Source organism: Triticum urartu, chromosome 3A (assembly GCF_056163025.1).
Source record: "Triticum urartu cultivar PI428250 chromosome 3A, HENAU_Tu73, whole genome shotgun sequence".
Lineage (NCBI taxonomy): Eukaryota > Viridiplantae > Streptophyta > Magnoliopsida > Poales > Poaceae > Triticum > Triticum urartu.
Genome location: NC_141875.1, coordinates 255,529,526 through 255,542,083, shown reverse-complemented (window position 1 = coordinate 255,542,083; position 12,558 = coordinate 255,529,526).

Here is a 12,558-nt window from a genome sequence, read left to right as displayed (position 1 = left end):
GCAGAGCCTGTAGCTTATAATGGCGGAGGACAGAGAAGAAGAACTCGGAGAAGGGAGGCACCAGGCCAGCAGCAATGGCGCTTACAAAGAACGGATAGAAGGTGCTCCCTTGGCCCTTAGGGGTGGCAGAGCCGGCCTTGAACACCTTCGCCCCGTCGATGCCCTGCACCGCCGCCATCCGGCGCAACCGGGCGAGGCTCGCCTCCGACACGTTCGGCGAGTCCAGGGCAGACGAGTACCAAGCTCCGACTGGGGACTGACGAGGCGCCATGGCTTCCTAGGTCACGCGGTCGAAGTAGATCTGGAAATTTTGGAGGAAGGAAGGAGAGGCGTAAGAAAGGGGATCTGAGCAGCAACCGGAGAAAGCAAAAAAGCAAAGCCTAGGCAGATGCCGCTCCCTTATCAACTCGCGCGGTTGCTGAGGCGCCCACGTCCAGTCAACTGCCACGCGGCGCCCAAGGCCGCAGGCTGTTAGGGCCCATGGCGCTTCGCTCTTGCCCTTCCGCCTCCCTGCACAGCCAAGTCAGGGCGTGCCTTGGGCCCGGGGGCTACTGTCGGCGTTCTGGGAATGGGGGTCCCCAGACTTGCCTGCCTGCGGCCTGCGACGTGGCTCAAAGGGGGGCCCAGCACGGCCCATCTTCATCAACACAGACCCAAGACCCTCGCGAGGGGCCAAGCCTCGCGGGGCGGACGACACGGAGCTTCCTCAAGCACGGCCTCGTCAGGCTGGCTCGCGAGGAGGCGGAGAGATCAAGGCGGGGTACCTCACGAGGTGCCCGTGACGCAAGCCATGACGACCAAGGGTGCCAGGCGGGCGCCAGCCCGCGCTGTGTCCTCCTTTCCTCTTTGGTGCAAAGGGAGCAAGCGCAGGTGAGAGCATCAAGCAAAGGCACCCGTTTCGGTGCAACGAGACCAAGACCAGTCCAACGGTAGGGAGGAAGTCATTGTGGAGCCCAAGCCAGCGTCACCACCAGAGCCTTTGGCAGGCGAGGACCAACTTTAGTCAGGATAAGTGTACCAGATGTTCCCCTTCAAAATGGCCAATTGTTGGCGCCCTTCCCGCTCAATATTTGGGAAGAGGCCCAGGGCCTTTGCCTATAAATAGGACTAGCCACCCCCAGGGTAGGAGGATCGGAATCAAGAAGGGAGAATCTAGAAGCCAAGAGAGAAACTAGCTATGATGGAAATCGGAGAGAGAATCGAGAAGAGAGAGAGAGAGAAGGGTGACTGAACTCCTCCTAGCAGTTCATCCCCCCAGCCAAGAACAGACCCTCGCAAGGCTGTTCTTCCTTGTATTGCTCATCATCACTAGCCCAAGAGGCAATCCACCACACCACACACTGGAGTAGGGTATTACACCACAACAGTGGCCCGAACCAGTATAAACCCTGTGTCTCTTGTGCTGTTCTTTCCATAGCTTAGATCTTAGCGAGGCAGAAGGGTGCAGGTAGGTAGAAGGCGAAATCTCCGCGCGCACCCTAGTGTTCGAACCTCAAGGGTCTGCCGGAACCCGAAATCCGACAGCTATGCTACAGCTGCGACGAGCCATACGTGTTGGGCCACGTCTGCTCGCGGCTCTTCTACTTGGAGGCTGCGGATTACGTCGAGGAGGACACCACCGAGGGGCTTGATGCCCTGTCCGCCCCTGAGGCCGCGGGAGTCGCGCTGGCCCCCGCTCCTGCAACTGCACTCGTTGTCTCCCTCCATGCCCTAGCGAGTATACGAGCGGAGAAGACTAAGCTGCCGGTGATGATCCACGGCAAGCGTCTCCTGGCTCTGCTAGATACGGGCTCTACCCATAACTTTCTGTCCGCATCGACCATACGTCGCCTGGCGCTCTAGCCGACGGGCGGGGAGCAACTCCGGGTCACCGTCGCTAACGGTGGTCGCCTCCACTGTCACAGGATTGCGCGGCATGTCCCCGTTAGTGTCAGCGACGAGCACTTCACCATCACGTGCGTTGGCATCGACTTGGGGTGCTTCGACTTCATCCTCGGCGTCGATTTTTTGCGGACTCTGGGTCCCATCCTCTGGTACTTCGACGCCATGACGATGGTCTTCTGGCGCCTGGGTCACCGCGTTCGGTGGGAGGGCATGGGTGGCCCTCCTCAGCGGCGCCCCACCCACAGCTGACGGCGGCCGCCGCCGAGCCCGAGCAGCCCCTGTTCGCTCGTCTCTTGTAGCACCATAACGACCTCTTTGACGAGCCCCAGGGCCTCTCGCCAGCCCAGGTCTACGACCACTGCATCCACCTGCTCCCGAGCACGGCTCCCGTGCCAGTCCGTCTGTACCGCTACCTGCAGTTGCAGAAGGACGAGCTGGAGCGGCAGTGCGCGGTCATGCTTGCCCTGGGCATCATCCAGATCTCGACCTCGCCATTCTCGGCGCCGGTTCTCCTCGCCCACAAGGCGGACGACACGTGGCGCTTTTGCATCGACTATCGTACTCTTAACTCCAAGACGCTGAAGGACAAGTTTCCCATTCTGGTCGTGGACGAGCTACACGGGGCACGCTTCTTCACCAAGCTCGACCTACGTTCGGGATATCGCCAGGTGTGCATGCACCCGGATGATGTCGCGAACACGGCCTTCCGCACTCATCACGGCCAGTTCGAGTTCTTGGTGATACCCTTGGGCCTCTCCAATGCGCCAGCAACATTTTAGGCTCTGACGAACGATGTCCTCCACCACTACTTGCGTCGGTTTGTGCTTGTTTTCTTTGATGACATTCTTATCTACAGTTTATCCTGGGCGGAGCATCTACAACACATGGCCATTATCTTCAACGAGCTTTGAGTGCACCAGCTGCACCTCAAGCGCTCGAAGTGCTTGTTCGGCACGACATCGGTGGCCTACCTCAGCCACGTCATCTCGGTGGAGGGTGTTGCTATGGATGCCGACAAGGTGGCGGCTATCGCGGCGTGGCCAACGCTGCACTCATCGCGGGCCCTCCGCGGTTTCCTCGGCCTTGCGGGCTACAACCGGAAGTTCATCCGGGAGTTTGGCCTCATCGTGGCTCCTCTCACGCGCCTGCTCCGCCGCGATGCCTTCTCTTGGGATACTGAGGTGACTGAGGCGTTCGCGACCCTCAAGCAGGCGCTCACGACGGGACCGGTCCTCCAGATGCCTGACTTTGACAAGCTCTTCGTGGTGGACTGTGACGCCTCGGGCGTGGGGTTTGGCGCCATCCTACATCAAGGCAACGGGCCACTCGCGTTCTTCAGCAGGCCCTTCGCCGCGCGCCACCACAAGCTCACCGCCTACGAGTGGGAGCTCATCGGCTTGGTGCAGGCGGCACTGGAGGCCATATTTACGGGGGTGGTTGTTCTGTATCCGCATGGACCACTACAGCCTCAATTTTTTGTTGGACCAGCGCCTCTTCACCGTGTCGTAGCATCAGTGGATCAGCAAGCTCTTCGGGTTTGACTTCACCGTTGAGTACCGTCTGGGTCGCTTCAACACCGCGCGACACCAACCTCGACACGGACACCGTCGACTCCACGGGGGCAGCCCTCTGCATCCGCTCGGGCCCCTCCTTCGCCTTCATCGACGACATCCGTCGCGCCACCGCTAGCGCCGCTGACGCACAGCTCCTCCGTCAGTGCCTCGCGGACGACGACCTGGAGGAGCCGTGGCAACTGGCCGACGGGCTGCTCCTGCACGAGCGCCGGCTTTTCGTGCCGGATAACGACGACCTCTGTCACCAGGCCCTACTGCTGGCCCACTCGACCGGCCACGAGGGCATGCAGAAGACCCTCCACCATCTCCACGCAAATTTCTACATCCCCGACGATCGTGCATTGGTGCGCGACTGGGTGCGGTCTTGCATGAAATGCCAGCGCATCAAGACAGAGACATTGCAGCCGGCGGGGCTACTACAGCCCCTGGAGGTGCCCTCTCAGGTCTGGGCCAACATCTCCATGGACTTCATCGAGGGCCTCCCCAAGGTGGGCGGCAAGTCTGTCATCCTTACGGTGGTCGACTGCTTCTCCAAGTATGCGCACTTCATTGCGCTCGGCCATCCCTACACCGCCACCTCCATCGCGCGGGCCTTTTTCGACGGCATCATCCGCCTTCACTTATTTCCGTCCTCGATCATCAGCGACCGTGACCCGGTGTTCACAGGACATGTCTGGCGTGACCTATTTCGGATGGCGGGCATGAAGCTCCGCCTTAGTACGGCTTTCCACCCCCAGATGGACAGCCAATCCGAGGTGGTCAACAAGGTGATTGTCATGTACTTATGTTGTGTTACAGGTGATCGCCCACGTGCATGGGTCGACTAGCTCTCTTGGGCAGAGTACTGCTACAACACCTCCTACTACTCCGCCCTGCGTGCCACGCCCTTTGAGGTGGTCTACGGTCGTCCTCTGCCACCCATCTTGTCGTTCCAGCCGGACACGGCACGGACCGAGGTGGCGGCCGAGCTTCTCCACGGCAGGGATGAGACCCTTGCCGAGGTGCGCCAGCGTCTTCTCCAGGCCTAGTAGCTCTCCAAGAAGTACTACGACGCTCACCACCGTGAGGCGGAGTTCGTGGTGGGCGACTGGGTGTGGCTGCGCCTACTTCACCGCTCTACGCAGTCACTAAACCCGCGCGCTAAGCGCAAGCTAGGTCCCCGCAATGCTGGGCCGTTTCAGGTGTTGGAGCGCATCGGCCACGTCGCCTACCGCCTTCAGCTGCCATCAGGCGCTCGCATCCACGACGTCTTCCATGTGGGCTTGTTGAAGCCTTTCCGCGACGAGCCACCGGCGGCCACACCGGATCTGCCTCGGACCTCCGAGGGCCGTTTACTTCCCGGTCCAGCGAAGGTTTCGAAGGCCCAGCAGAGCTGGGGTGCGTGGCGCTTGCTGATTCAGTGCCAGGGACTTCCGGAGGAGGACGCCACTTGGGCGCACCTCGACGAGTTCCGCCAGCACTTTCCCGACTTTCAGCTCGAGGACGAACTGTTTGCGCAAGCGGGGAGAGATGTTATGACCGGCATACACTATAGTGAGAGAAGGCCTCATGGCGCAGGCACTTAGGGGCCCAGCCCAACTTATCTTATCGTGTTAGGGGCTTAGCCCAAATTATATCATTAGGAGGATTATATAAATTCATGCAAGGACCCGCTTTGAGATTAACCAGAAGCAATCATATTTGCTCGGCTTCCTGAAGGGAGCTGTGAGACCTAACCCTAGCCGCCCCCCCCCCTGCGCCCTCTCTCTCGCGCGCGCGTGACGACGGCACCTCAGCGCCGGCGGCCTCGCCTTCCTCCACGCCAAACCCCCTTCCAACCCTACAACCTACGAGCTAGACCTGGTAGGATCCCAGCTCCTATCAGAATCGAACTCTATTACACCCAGTTGGCTTTATATCACAAGTATAGTAACACAGAAAGTAAATGAAAATGAGGTAGAGTTGATAAAGCAAAATAACCTGCTGAAAGAGTTGTTTGTTGATGTCATTGATAGCAACTCTAGCAGACCCCGCAAAATTCCGACGAGTATACGGGCTCGGCCCAATTTTTTGGCCAGAACAGAGCCCGTATACTCGCCCGACCCGTAACAAATTTTATCGCGGCCCGCAAACCGCCCCCAACCCCCCGAGCAGTATATCTACGAGTTCGCGGTGCATTTGCGGGTCGAAACGCTATCCCCCCGTCGCCACGTCTCTCCGCAATTCCCCACTCCACTCCTCACATTTCTCGCCGCCGATGAGCCCCTTCCGCCTCCAGCCGCCATGTGGAGCTCCGGCGGTAGCTCCGGGAGCATATCCGGCGGCGACAGCGACCCCGAGCGCGAACGGCGTGTCCGGTCGGACGAGATGAGGAAGTAGATGAACAGGGGCCTCTTGCCGCCGCCGAGCTTCCGCGTCCGCGAGACGGAGGAGTACGACCGTCGGCACAGGCGTACGCCCTCCTCCGTCGAGGGCTCGTCCTCCGCCGCGAGGCCCTCTTTCTGTTGGGGAACGTAGCAGAATTTAAAATTTTCTACGCATCACCAAAATCAATCTATGGAGTTATCTAGCAACGAGGGAAAGGGGAGTGCATCTACATACCCTTGTAGATCGCGAGCGGAAGCGTTCAAGAGAACGGGGTTGATGGAGTCGTACTCGTCGTGATCCAAATCACCGATGACCTAGCGCCGAACGGACGGCACCTCCACGTTCAACACACGTACGGTTGGGAAGACGTCTCCTCCTTCTTGATCCAGCAAGGGGGAAGGAGAGGTTGATGGAGATCCAGCAGCACGACGGCGTGGTGGTGGAAGCAACGGTGATCTCGGCAGGGCTTCGCCAAGCTCAGCGAGAGGGAGAGGTGTCACGGGAGGGAGAGGGAGGCGCCAGGGGCTTGGGTGCGGCTGCCCTCCCTCCCCCCACTATATATAGGGCCCCTAGGGGGAGCCGGCCCTAGAGATTGGATCTCAAGGGGGCGGCGGCCAAGGGGGTGGCTTGCCCCCCAAGCCAAGTGGGGCGCCCCCCACCCCTAGGGTTTCCAACCCTAGGCGCAGAGGGAGGCCCAAGGGGGGCGCACCAGCCCACCAGGGGCTGGTTCCCTTCCCCACTTCAGCCCATGGGGCCCTCCGGGATAGGTGGCCCCACCCGGTGGACCCCCGGGACCCTTCCGGTGGTCCCGGTACAATACCGGTGACCCCCGAAACTTTCCCGATGGCTGAAACTGGACTTCCTATATATAATTCTTCACCTCCGGACCATTCTGGAACTCCTCGTGACGTCTGGGATCTCATCCGGAACTCCGAACAACTTTCGGGTTACTGCATACTAATATCTCTACAACCCTAGCGTCACTGAACCTTAAGCGTGTAGACCCTACGGGTTCGGGAGACACGCAGACATGACCGAGACGACTCTCCGGTCAATAACCAACAGCGGGATCTGGATACCCATGTTGGCTCTCACATGCTCCTCGATGATCTCATCGGATGAACCACGATGTCGTGGATTCAATCAATCCTGTATACAATTCCCTTTGTCAATCGGTACGTTACTCGCCCGAGACTCGATCGTCGGTATCCCAATACCTCGTTCAATCTCGTTACCGGCAAGTCACTTTACTCGTACCGTAATGCATGATCCCGTGATCAACCACTTGGTCACATTGAGCTCATTATGATGATGCATTACCGAGTGGGCCCAGAGATACCTCTCCGTCATACGGAGTGACAAATCTCAGTCTCGATTCGTGCCAACCCAACAGACACTTTCGGAGATACCCGTAGTGCACCTTTATAGTCACCCAGTTACGTTGTGACATTTGGCACACCCAAAGCACTCCTACGGTATCCGGGAGTTGCACAATCTCATGGTCTAAGGAAATGATACTTGACATTCGGAAAAGCTCTAGCAAACGAACTACATGATCTTTGAGCTATGCTTAGGATTGGGTCTTGTCCATCACATCATTCTCCTAATGATGTGATCCCGTTATCAATGACATCTAATGTCCATAGTCAGGAAACCATGACTATCTTTTGATCAACGAGCTAGTCAACTAGAGGCTCACTAGGGACGTGTTGTGGTCTATGTATTCACACATGTATTACGATTTCCAGATAACACAATTATAGCATGAACAATAGACAATTATCATGAACAAGGAAATATAATAATAACCATTTTATTATTGCCTCTAGGGCATATTTCCAACAGTCTCCCACTTGCACTAGAGTCAATAATCTAGTTACATTGTGATGAATCGAACACCCATAGAGTTCTGGTGTTGATCATGTTTTGCTCTAGGGAGAGGTTTAGTCAACGGATCTGCTACATTCAGGTCCGTATGTACTTTACAAATATCTATGTCTCCATTTTGAACACGTTCACGAATGGAGTTGAAGCGACGCTTGATATGACTGGTCTTCCTGTGAAACCTGGGCTCCTTGGCAAGGGAAATAGCTCCAGTGTTGTCACAGAAGAGAGTCATCGGGGCTGACGCATTGGGAATGACTCCTAGGTCGGTAATGAACTCCTTCACCCAGATTGCTTCTTGTGCTGCCTCCGAGGCTGCCATGTACTCCGCTTCACATGTAGATCCCGCCACAACGCTTTGCTTGCAACTGCACCAGCTTACTGCCCCACCATTCAAAATATACACGTATCCGGTTTGTGACTTAGAGTCATCCAGATCTGTGTCGAAGCTAGCATCGACGTAACCCTTTACGACGAGCTCTTCGTCACCTCCATAAACGAGAAACATATCCTTAGTCCTCTTCAGGTACTTTAGGATATTCTTGACCGCTGTCCAGTGTTCCATGTCGGGATTACTTTGGTACCTTCCTACCAAACTTACGGCAAGGTTTACATCAGGTCTGGTACACAGCATAGCATACATGATAGACCCTATGGCTGAGGCATAGGGGACGACACTCATCTTTTCTCTATCTTCTGCCGTGGTCGGGCATTGAGCCGTGCTCAATCTCATACCTTGCAACACAGGCAAGAACCCCTTCTTTGACTGATCCATATTGAACTTCTTCAATATCTTGTCAAGGTACATACTCTGTGAAAGACCAATGAGGCGTCTCGATCTATCTCTATAGATCTTGATGCCTAGTATGTAGGCAGCTTCTCCAAGATCCTTCATTGAAAAACACTTGTTCAAGTAGGCCTTTATGCTTTCCAAGAATTCTATATCATTTCCCATCAACAGTATGTCATCCACATACAATATGAGAAATGCTACAGAGCTCCCACTCACTTTCTTGTAAATGCAGGCTTCTCCATAAGTCTGCGTAAACCCAAACGCTTTGATCATCTCATCAAAACGAATGTTCCAACTCTAAGATGCTTGCACCAGCCCATAGATCGAGCGTTGGAGCTTGCACACCTTGTCAGCATTCTTAGGATCGACAAAACCTTCCGGCTGCATCATATACAACTCTTCCTTAAGGAAACCATTAAGGAATGTCGTTTTGATGTCCATTTGCCATATCTCATAATCATAGAATGCGGCAATTGCTAACATGATTCGGACGGACTTCAGCTTCGCTACGGGTGAGAAAGTCTCATCGTAGTCAACCCCTTGAACTTGTCGATAACCCTTAGCGACAAGCCGAGCTTTATAGATGGTTACATTACCATCCGCGTATGTCTTCTTCTTAAGATCCATTTATTTTCTATGGCTCGCCGATCGTCGGGCAAGTCAGTCAAAGTCCATGCTTCGTTTTCATACATGGATCCTATCTCGGATTTCATGGCCTCCAGCCATTTGTCAGAATCTGGGCCCGCCATCGCTTCTTCATAGTTTGAAGGTTCACCATTGTCTAACAACATGGTTTCCAGGACAGGGTTGCCATACCACTCTGGTGCGGAACGTGCCCTTGTGGACCTACGAAGTTCAGTAGCAACTTGATCTGAAGTTTCATGATCATCATCATTAACTTCCTCTCTAGTCGGTGCAGGCACCTCAGGAACATTTTCTTGAGCTGCGCCACTCTCCGGTTCAAGAGGCAATACTTCATCAAGTTCTACTTTCCTCCCACTTACTTCTTTCGAGAGAAACTCTTTCTCTAGAAAGGATCCATTCTTGGCAACCAAGATCTTGCCTTCGGATCTGAGGTAGAAGGTATACCCAATAGTTTCTTTAGGGTATCCTATGAAGACGCATTTTTCTGACTTGGGTTCGAGCTTTTCAGGTTGAAGTTTCTTGACATAAGCATCGCATCCCCAAACTTTTAGAAACGACAGCTTAGGTTTCTTCCCAAACCATAATTCATACGGTGTCGTCTCAACGAATTTCGACGGAGCCCTATTTAAAGTGAATGCGGCAGTCTCTAAAGCATAGCCCCAAAATGACAGCGGTAGATCGGTAAGAGACATCATAGATCGCACCATATCCAATAGAGTGCGATTACAACGTTCGGACACACCATTACGCTGAGGTGTTCCAGGCGGAGCGAGTTGTGAAACTATTCCACATTTCCTTAAGTGTGTGCCAAATTCGTGACTCAAGTATTCTCCCCCATGATCTGATCGCAAGAACTTGATTTTCCTGTCACATTGATTCTCAACCTCACTCTGAAATTCCTTGAACTTTTCAAAGGTCTCAGACTTGTGTTTCATTAAGTAGACATACCCATATCTACTCAAGTCATCAGTGAGGGTGAGAACATAATGATAGCCTCCGCGAGCCTCAACACTCATTGGACCGCACACATCAGTATGTATGATTTCCAATAAGTTGGTTGCTCGCTCCATTGTTCCTGAGAACGGAGTCTTGGTCATTTTACCCATGAGGCATGGTTCGCACGTGTCAAATGATTCATAATCAAGAGACTCCAAAAGTCCATCTGCATGGAGCTTCTTCATGCATTTGACACCTATGTGACCAAGGTGGCAGTGCCACAAGTATGTGGGACTATCATTATCAACCTTACATCTTTTGGTATTCACACTATGAATATGTGTAACATTACGCTCGAGATTCATTAAGAATAAACCATTCACCAATGGGGCATGACCATAAAACATATCTCTCATATAAATAGAACAACCATTATTCTCGGATTTAAATGAGTAGCCATCTCGAATTAAACAAGATCCTAATACAATGTTCATGCTCAAAGCTGGCACTAAATAACAATTATTGTGGTTTAAAACTAATCCCGTAGGTAAATGTAGAGGTAGCGTGCCGACGGCGATCACATCGACCTTGGAACCATTCCCGACGCGCATCGTCACCTCGTCCTTCGCCAGTCTCCGCTTATTCCGCAGCTCCTGTTTTGAGTTACAAATATGAGCAACCACACCGGTATCAAATACCCAGGAGCTACTACGAGTACTGGTAAGGTACACATCAATTACATGTATATCACATATACCTTTAGTGTTGCCGGCCTTCTTGTCCGCTAAGTATTTGGGGCAGTTACGCTTCCAGTGACCACTTCCCTTGCAATAAAAACACTCAGTCTCGGGCTTGGGTCCATTCTTTGGCTTCTTCCCGGCAGCTTGCTTACCGGGCGCGGCAACCCCCTTGCCGTCCTTCTTGAAGTTCTTCTTACCCTTGCCTTTCTTAAACTTAGTGGTTTTATTCACCATCAACACTTGATGTTCCTTTTTGATCTCCACCTCCGCTGATTTCAGCATTGAATATACCTCAGGAATGGTCTTTTCCATCCCCTGCATATTGAAGTTCATCACAAAGCTCTTGTAGCTCGGTGGAAGCGACTGAAGGATTCTGTCAATGACCGCGTCATCCGGGAGATTAACTCCCGGCTGAGTCAAGCGGTTATGCAACCCAGACATTTTGAGTATGTGCTCACTGACAGAACTATTTTCCTCCATCTTACAACTGAAGAACTTGTGGAGACTTCATATATCTCGACCCGGGCATGAGCTTGGAAAACTATTTTCAGCTCTTCGAACATCTCATATGCTCCGTGTTGCTCAAAACGCTTTTGGAGCCCCGGTTCTAAGCTGTAAAGCATGCCGCACTGAACGAGGGAGTAATCATCAGCACGTGACTGCCAAGCGTTCATAACATCTTGGTTCTCTGGGATGGGTGCGTCACCTAGCGGTGCTTCTAGGACATAATCTTTCTTGGCAGCTATGAGGATGATCCTCAGGTTCCGTGCCCAATCCGTATAGTTGCTGCCATCATCTTTCAGCTTGGTTTTCTCTAGGAACGCGTTGAAGTTGAGGGCAACATTAGCGTGGGCCATTTGATCTACAAGACACATTGTAAAGATTTTAGACTAAGTTCATGATAATTAAGTAAAGATTTTAGACTAAGTTCATGATAATTAAGTTCATCTAATCAAATTATTCGATGAACTCCCACTCAGATAGACATCCCTCTAGTCATCTAAGTGAAACATGATCCGAGTCAACTAGGCCGTGTCCGATCATCACGTGAGACGGACTAGTCAACATCGGTGAACATATTCATGTTGATCGTATCTTCTATACGACTCATGATCGACCTTTCGGTCTTCCGTGTTCCGAGGCCATGTCTGTACATGCTAGGCTCATCAAGTCAACCTAAGTGTATTGCGTGTGTAAATCTGGCTTACACCCGTTGTATTCGAACGTTAGAATTTATCACACCCGATCATCACGTGGTGCTTCGAAACAACGAACCTTCGCAACGGTGCACAGTTAGGGGGGACACTTTCTTGAAATTATGTGAGGGATTATCTTATTTAAGCTACCGCCGTTCTAAGCAAATAAGATGTAAAAACATGATAAACATCACATGCAATCAAATAGTGACATAATATGGCCAATATCATTTGCTCCTTTTGATCTCCATCTTCAGGGCGCTATGATCATCATCGTCACCGGCATGACACCATGATCTCCATCATCATGATCTCCATCATCGTGTCTTCATGAAGTTGTCTCGTCATCTATTACTTCTACTACTATGGCTAACGGTTTAGCAATAAAGTAAAGTAATTACATGACGTTTATGTTGACACGCAGGTCATAAATAAATTAAGACAACTCCTATGGCTCCTGCCGGTTGTCATACTCATCGACATGCAAGTCGTGATTCCTATTACAAGAACATGATCAATCTCATACATCACATATATCATTCATAACATCCTTTTGGCCA